The 8,712-nt window shown below is 40.8% G+C and overlaps 1 non-coding gene across 1 annotated transcript; it reads left to right on the plus strand.

Annotated features, from left to right (window-relative positions):
- The first annotated feature begins 4,648 nt into the window (after positions 1-4,648).
- On the plus strand, positions 4,649-4,757 carry LOC141639102 (small nucleolar RNA R71). Its single transcript, XR_012542366.1, has one exon. It is a non-coding gene; the product is annotated as a small nucleolar RNA R71 (small nucleolar RNA).
- The last annotated feature ends 3,955 nt before the right edge of the window (positions 4,758-8,712 follow it).

The raw sequence follows: 8,712 nt of genomic DNA on the forward strand, positions 1-8,712 counted from the left end.
AAGATTAATGCAAGGAATAAGCAATAAAATGGGGAAGAGGACGCATTTGCGGTTTCAAATAATGCAGCGCGCTTCCAAGAGACGCGCTTCCAAGAGACGCTGCCGCGCTTCTTCTTTTGTTCTCCTTACGCACTTCAAAACCCGCGGCGAGTTCGCTATTTGGGCCCATCTTTGGTGCGCCTTCTTCCTCGATGACATTTTTTATCATTTTGGTCCGCTTTTATTTGTATTTCTTACGTCCGCCCGCATCTTATCCAAGCCGATAATATTTTTCGCAAAGATTGCCCAAATTCATTTTATCCTCGCAAAGATTTTGCAGATTGTTTTTTATCCAAGCCAGAGTATTTTTGCGCATCAGCCGCCAAGACCTTCTCTTCGACGATCAAGATGTTCCTAATCGCCGATATATTGACCTAACGAGAGTTCGCCGAGACCGACGCAGCGCATCTAACTTAAGTTTTGGCTCGAGTTCGCTGGAGACCAACGCAGCGATTCTGGGCGCAGCTTTACCACGCCTGGGCCGCTTTCAAATGTTTTTTGTTTCATGAGTTCGGACAGGCCGCTTCCGAAAGTCCCACTCAAACTCTTAGGTCTAAAACTTATTTGGCCTCCTTCCGCACAATGCTTTTTAGGTCCTGCCACCCTAGCACCCATCCTTATTTAAACTTTAGTCTTACCTTAGCCCCACGCACTCCGGGAAGCATCTCGAGAAAGAAGTCTCGTATGATCTCTTCTTATGGTCCGCGAGCCCTCCTTCACGAGTCTAATGGGATTTTAAACGCCCTCCGATAGCAGTCTGCTGACTCAAAATGTTCCCACGATGTCCTCGTTCATACTTCGAGAGCCTCAAGGCCGCCATAGTTGCCGTGTTGTAATTCCCGATTGACCTGATGGCATATTTTGACTTTCAGCCTCGCCAAGCCCGCGCCAGCCGGGGTTTCAGACACCTCAAGCCGCACCCCCGCGAAACCACCCAAAGGATGATCGCATGCTTCGATTCGCTAACCATTAGTGATGCAAACAGAAGATTATCAAGTGATTGCTCAAATATAATGTCAACCTCTTAGTTGTCATCTACGCGGCCGATATGGTCGCTGGCAGAATTAGAGTACATTCGTGAGTCCGGCCAAACCGCTTATTTTCTCGATAAATTGGCAACTCGAAATGTATTGTTCGGAATGTTCCTGATATTTCTATTTCCATATTCATCAAATTTTATCTTTTGGCAACAATATCCTGTAATATTCAAAAAGATAATCAAACAACCGTCCCACCATAATCTCTAAACGCGAGATTCTTTCAAATAGAGGAAACCTGGGAATAGACGGCAGCGTCAAGGCCTTCTTCCAAGAGACGAGTATCGCCGCGCTTCTTCCTGTGCCCTTCTTCAGATGATTTATTTATTTTTCATATCTTTCCTAGATTCACTTCCAAAGAGTTCTCCAAACCTATCTTCACGTGATTAGTATAACAGAGCTGCTCCTCACAGGCCACGCAGTGTCCGCCCTTTCTTCTCCCCTTTGCATTCTGCATTTGTTCTACTAATTGCGCCTCACGTGCTGACTTCCACCACTAGCTCCTTTGATCTTTCCTGGGTACACAAACTTTCTCCGGCCAAAATGACATGACCAATCTTCCCACTACACTCAATCAATCTAATTAATTAACCTGCTTAAATCGCTTTCCTTTTTTTCGCTAGGCAACTTTCTTTCAGATTCGCTACGAGCATCACTACACCCATCTTCTTAGTTCTTCGCCCACAACATGCAAGTCCGAGTTAAATTCTTTTTATTTATCAGATTTTGTATTATCGGGATGACAATCAGAGATTTACGCCAAAACACCATTAGCAAGATTTGCACTCCTTTCCTACCAAAAGATAATAAATGACCCAAATATGCACTAAAAAGCATGGGAACAAGGCTAATTCGGGGGCTAAATATGCGCTAATTATGGTCACATCACTTTATCAACATGTATACCTTTATCAGAAACCAGATGCCCTAACACGACTCCCTCATTGACCATGAACTGGCATTTTTCCCAGTTTAAAACAAGATTAACATCAATACAACGCTGCATGACTTTATCAAGGTTAGCTAAACAACGATCAAAGTCATTACCATAAACTGAGAAATCATCCATAAATACCTCCATAATATTCTCTATATAATCAGAAAAAATCCCCATCATGCACCTCTGAAAGGTAGCTGGGGCGTTACACAATCCGAAGGGCATTCTGCGGTATGCAAAAACACCCTGTGGACAGGTAAAAGTGGTCTTACTCTGATCATCCGGATGAATAGGGATCTGAAAGAACCCTGAATATCCGTCTAGAAAACAGAAAAATTTGTTAGAAGCAAGTCTTTCAGTCATTTGGTCAACAAAAGGGAGGGGGAAGTGGTCTTTCTTGGTGGCGGCATTCAACTGTCTATAATCAATGCACATCCGCCACCCTGTCACAACTCGTGTCGGTATTAATTCATTTTTCACATTTTTAACCACGGTAGTCCCTCCTTTCTTCGGAACTACGAATCGGGCTAACCCACTATGAGTTGCCAATCGTATAAATAATACCGCATCGAGTAGTTTCATCACCTCACCTTAATAACTTCCTGCATCTTCGGGTTAACTTGCGTTGACCCCGTCTCGTAAGGCTTGTGGCCTTCCTCCGGCTCTATCATGTGCATACAAATATCGGGTGATGCCCTTAATATCATCCAAAGAGTAACCTAAAGCCTTCCTGTTTTTCCTAAGCACACACATCAAAGCATACCGGTTTGGTCATCATTAAGCTTAGCACTAACAATAGCTGGGGTACGCTCCGTATCATCTAGAAAAACATACTTAAGATTAGGAGGAAGTGGCTTACGCTCTGGCACCTTTACCTCTGTGTTGCAGACAGAATCGCTTCAATGGTATAGCAAGTGTTTACCAAATTCTCGTTGGCCAGGCTCAAGAGCATCTCATCTTCTTCCTCTGTGAGCTCGTAGCTTTCCATTGAGGCTACCAAAGCATCTGGCTCCTCAGCATTCTCCGTTGTACTACCTGCACACTCATCTAAACGAGTTAGATCAGCTAAGGGATCCTTGGCTAAGGATTCCCTCCAATTATAATGCCACATCAACAATATCAATGGAATAACACGTATCATCATCGCGAGGTTCGGTCTGTCTTACGAGCAAGATCGAACTCAATGGTGTCATCCCCTACCTCTAAGGTAATGATTCCGCGTTTAACATCTATTACGGCTCAGTTGTATATAAAAATGGTCTACCTAAAATAATAGGTATCGATTGTCCTCCGCAATGTCCAAAATAACGAAATCGACGGGGAATAAAAACTTACTCACTCGAACGGGTACATCCTCTAAGACTCCTAAAGGTCTCTGAGTCGATCTATTTGCCATCTGAAGGGTAATATCGGTCACCTTAAGTCTACCAATATTTAGCCTTTCGCAAACAGAGTATGGTATGACACTGACACTGGCCCCTAAATCGCAAAGGGCCTTTCCAATTTCGTGGTTACCTATAGTGCAGGGGATTGAAAAACTACCTGGGTCCTTTAATTTAGGTGGTATATTAATTTGCGAAAGAGCATTGCATTCTTCCACGAAAGCAACATTACCATCATCATGAAAATTTCTCTTACGATTCAAAATGTCTTTCATAAATTTAGCGTAAGAGGGTACCTGGGTAATTAGGTCGGTGAAAGGAATTGTTACCTCGAGATTCTTGACCATTTCCAAAAACTTACCAAACTTGCGCTCCAGCTTAGTATTCTTTAAACGCTCCGGATACGGGACTGCAACACTGGCCGTAGGGTCAGTGACCTTCGGCTTCCGTAAGTTTAAAACCTCCGTCAAATCATCAATAAGTGTAGAATCATGCAAACTAGTTGATTTGATTTGCGTCCCCCGCATCGGAGACCGGTCGATCGACCATTGGACTCGGTCGATCGACCACTTGTGCTGGGCATGAATAGTTTCTGATCAGAAACTTTTTCCTCAGGAATTCCGGTCGACCGACTGTTGTTGTTGGTCGATCGACCGCCGGTACTGGCAATATAGTTCGTTTTCGCACCAGAACTTAAACTAGCCTCTTCATCATTTTTTGAGTCTCCTCTTGGCTTATCGGGACCTTCATAAGAGAGGTCACTTCTGAGATTAATGGCATTAATCGTTTCAATTGGCCCCTCACATTTGCTTGAAGAATTGGCAACTTGCTTAGCCTCTATATTCTCTAACTGCTTCACAAAATTCTTTGTAGATTCAATTTCATCTGCTTCTATTTTCGCGACTTGAACCCAAAGAGCTCGGACCATTTCTCTCAATTCCGCGGCCTCATCTGAGTTATGGACAGGAATTTCAACTCTTTCCTTGGAAACTTCAGAGGTCTCGAGCTTCTCGAGACGGGCAGTAATAGAAGTTATGAGTGTCACAACGGCACTCATTTCATCACTTTGCTTTCGCGACTTTCCACACGAACTTCCAAACTCGGCTCTATGGACTGCCATCTCCTCAATAGTGTTCCAACCTTTACTCTGACCGGTATTATTTTGGAACCTACCATTCGCAGCTGCGTCCAGGATAACCTTGTAGTCATCATATAAAGCATTATAGAATAAGTTGCAGAGATACCACTGCTGGAAACCATGGTGAGGGACAGCCCTGACCAAACTCTTGAAACGTCCCCATGCTTCACAAAATTCATCATCTGGTCCTTGCTGGAAATTTGTAATTTTACTTCTCAAGGCATCTGTCTTTGCAAGTGGGAAGTATTTCTTGTAGAAGGCTAACGCTAGAGATGTCCAATCTGTGACTCCCGCTGCTACCCTATCAAGGTAGCGGTACCAATCTCGCGCCGAATCCTTCAAGGAGTATAAGAACATTATCCCCTTTACTTCATCCTGGGTCACCCCAGCCGGTACAAGTATGGAACAGCAGTAGTCTGTGAAAATTTCCATGTGCTTCAAAGGATCCTCGTCCGGTAGACCAGCAAACTGATTTCGCTCCATTAAATCAATATAAGAGGGATGAAATTCGAAGTGACCCGTAGTAGGGGTAGGTAACGGCCTCAAGTCTTCCTCTCAAAAACCTGTCTTCTAACTGTGCAAAAGCAAAACTAGAAGCAAGGGTAAGCAACGGCCTCAAGGAACCAAAGTTCCTTGAGACAAAAGAAATAAACTAAAAATAAAGCAAACAGAATTACACCGTCTCCCCGGCAACGGCGCCAAAATTTGATACCGTCGTTTAGTATCAAAATTAAATTTATAATTCCAAACTAAAACTGTAGACAATGATAGCAAGGGTCGAACCACTGAGAGACAAGATCAATTCTTTTTGCTAATTTTTAATCGATTGAAGTAACAATTTAATTGGGGGTTTTGAATTGGTTTGATTCTAAAGACTAACTGACAAAATAAGAAATTTCTCAAACAAGATAAAAAGAAGATCGGGGACTTCGGTTCACCATGGCTAAGGTCAGGTCAATAAGGTAGCAGAGGTCCTATAATATACGATCTCAGGAAATATGAGCAAGCCTTTCGATCAATGCTCAAATTAACCTTGCGGTCTTCTAATTCCCAAGAATTTCTCAAAGCTTCCGCTCAAGGGAAATTCCAAACCCAATGAAAACCTAACCTACTAATCTTTCAATCTAGCAAGACGGGTTTATCAAAAGGTAACAAGATCGATACGGAAGAATTCACACTAACAAAACAACCCTAATTTATGCCATGGCTCACCTCGTTCCCAATCAAGAAAATTAGCTATGCATGATTAAAACTATAATAATTGCAAATTTAAAGACAAAGAATAAGAATGACATGATTTGAATTGAATTTAAGACTGAAGATAAAAGATTGAATTGCTGAAAATAAATTAGTAACAACAAGAATTGAATTAACAAGAAATTAAAGAAGAAGAAATTTGCATTAAAGCTTACTAATTAAATGATGAACAAAGTAATTGAATCGGAATCAGTCGTCGCACTTTCTTGTCTCCAAACTAGATCTAAACTGAGTTCTTGAATAATGAAAAAGCATAACCTCAATTATTTCTGCGTTCTACTGATAAACGATGCCCAAAAAGTTAATTACAATTGGGCTTTTTAAAAGTCTAACACGAAAAATCAATCTCAGCTCGCAGCCTGGTCGATCGACTAAGTAGCATGGTCGATCGACTGGTGAGTGCAGTACAGTAGCATCCGCTGAAATTCCACGGTCGATCGACTGGTGATGCTGGTCGATCGACCAGCTGAGCTGTGCAGAAACTCCCTCCTCTCTTCAAAACAGCCACTTCACTCCAATGCACGCATCCCAAGGTGAGTGAGTACGAACTCCCTTCTTCCAAGCTTCCCTGAAGTTGCCTCCGGAGGACGATTTAGGCTTGATTTAGCTCACTTTCACTCATTCCTACAATAAATCATAGAAATCGCAAAGTAAACCATTTCGGGAGAAATAATAGCTTTAAGCTAACAAATACGCATTGAAATACGTGTCAAAACTGCAAATAAAGTGTATAGAATATGCACGTATCACTCGGGTACTGCTGGCCCTCTCCTACCTCGAGCTCAGAAGCCCTCCCCCTCATGCTCTGATGGGTTCCCACAGTTGGTCTCGCCATCTATTTTGTAACACAATCTTAGATTCACATATCACATATACTTGAAAACATGTAAAACATTCATGTATGATCATGGAAAAGAGTTACAACGTACACACTTTCACCAAACAATCCAGAAATTATAATTATAACTCTCAAATTTATCATCAGACGATCTCACAGCTGTAAAAATTTATAGCAAAGATGGCATCAATTAACAATACAACTACTAATTTTGAGAATTAAACCTTCAAATTAGCTTTACTAATAGACAAACTTCTCAAGAATGTAAGACGAATTTCAGTTTGAGGGACTTTTAAGACGGAGTTTTAAGGCAAATTTTTGAGTGAAAACCATCAAAATCAACTCTAAACATGATATATACAATATACATTACCCAATTCCCCCCCCCCCCTTTTATATACAAAAGACAACCAAAATTCAATTTAAAATCTCAAACCCTAAAAACTTCGACACATACTCTCCCCCAAATTGATTCGATTTTTGCATAACTAACATCAATACCCAGCAAATTAAAGCAAATAGATCATGTTTCAATCAATGACAAGCAAGATTTGGCACATATAAATCAATTTTCCATCAAACACCAACATCCTACATGCTTCTAATTAATTAAAAACATAGAAATAGGATAAGCATTCTTACCTTGATGGGTTCGCAAGCAAAAGGGAACGAATTAAACAAGAAAACACAAGATATAAGCACCGAAATCACAAGATGAGAGCAACTAGATAGAGATATAGAGATTTAGGGTTTTTGATGAATGAAGAATAAGAAAGAAAGAAGATGGGAAAAGGGTATAAGAATCCCGTAATCCACCCGGGTACTGTTCACTTACTCGATCGAGTAAGTAGGTTACTCGATCGAGTGGCCTCCACTCGATCGAGTTGGAGCTACTCGATCGATTTTCCGCTGGCAAATCCAACTTTCTCGATGTCATAGCTTCCTAACTAGATCGAATGAGGTCTACTCGATAGAGTAAATACTCTTACTCGGTCGGGAACGAATGGGAACGAGGTCAAAAGTTACGGATTCAAGTAATGGTTCCTGCAAAACAGCAATGTGTGTCGATTCCAAAATGAATTCGGGAATCGTCACCGATTATTATATTCATTCACGACATATTACCACTATACTAATGCAATGTATCAATCTAACAAACATATCACTTCGTTCAACACATTTTACTTCATTCTATGACAAACATTACGCAACCAATTGACTACACTATTAGCTTTCGCATGCATACATTCAACACATTTCTTTACTTCTAATCATGCATTTGTAACTTTGACAATACAACTCCTAATCATATCACTCTAAGCATTCATCTAACATTTAACCATTCTTTATCATCCAAGCTTACTAATAATTTAACCATGTCACAACAAATGATCAACTAGCTTTCTCAACTTAATTATGCCATATCACGGAAGCATTCAACCATTCATCCATCACACTTACCAAATACTACTCTGACAAATGTTACAACTAATTCAAAACTTACTACTTACTACTATCACCACACACAAAACTCACAATTCTTTTATATCAATCCGCATAGAATGATTTGGAAAATATTATCATCACTACATCATACGCACTGTCACGTATTATAAACGTTTCACCACTTCTACTACTTTCACACATACTTCCTTTCAACCTCAGACTTTCACTGCTTCTCATCCAATCACACATGCTAGCATCAACAGAGACTTCATCACAAACATTTCTAACATAACCATTATACATACTATGCACATAGTTTTTCGACTCAACATTCCCATACCCTGTGACTGGCTTAAGCATAATGAGGCCATGATTTTATTAGACTCACTACGTTCATTGGGCTCATTTGTTACAGGTTCCAAAATCGTCGCTATGATACCACTTTGTAACACCCCCATATACCAAGGAGTCTTAACAAGGTCTTCCCTAGCATATAAGGGCGTTACCATCTCGGTTGCCCGATGACAGTAATAATCAAATGTCGATAAAAGAACAATTAAGTTATGTTACAAGTGATTAACAAAACTACTGATATAAAAGATACAACTCAAAACCACTATGTGGACTACTTCTGTCGT

This window comes from Silene latifolia, unplaced genomic scaffold (genome assembly GCF_048544455.1).
Source record: "Silene latifolia isolate original U9 population unplaced genomic scaffold, ASM4854445v1 scaffold_275, whole genome shotgun sequence".
NCBI classification, from domain to species: Eukaryota; Viridiplantae; Streptophyta; class Magnoliopsida; order Caryophyllales; family Caryophyllaceae; genus Silene; species Silene latifolia.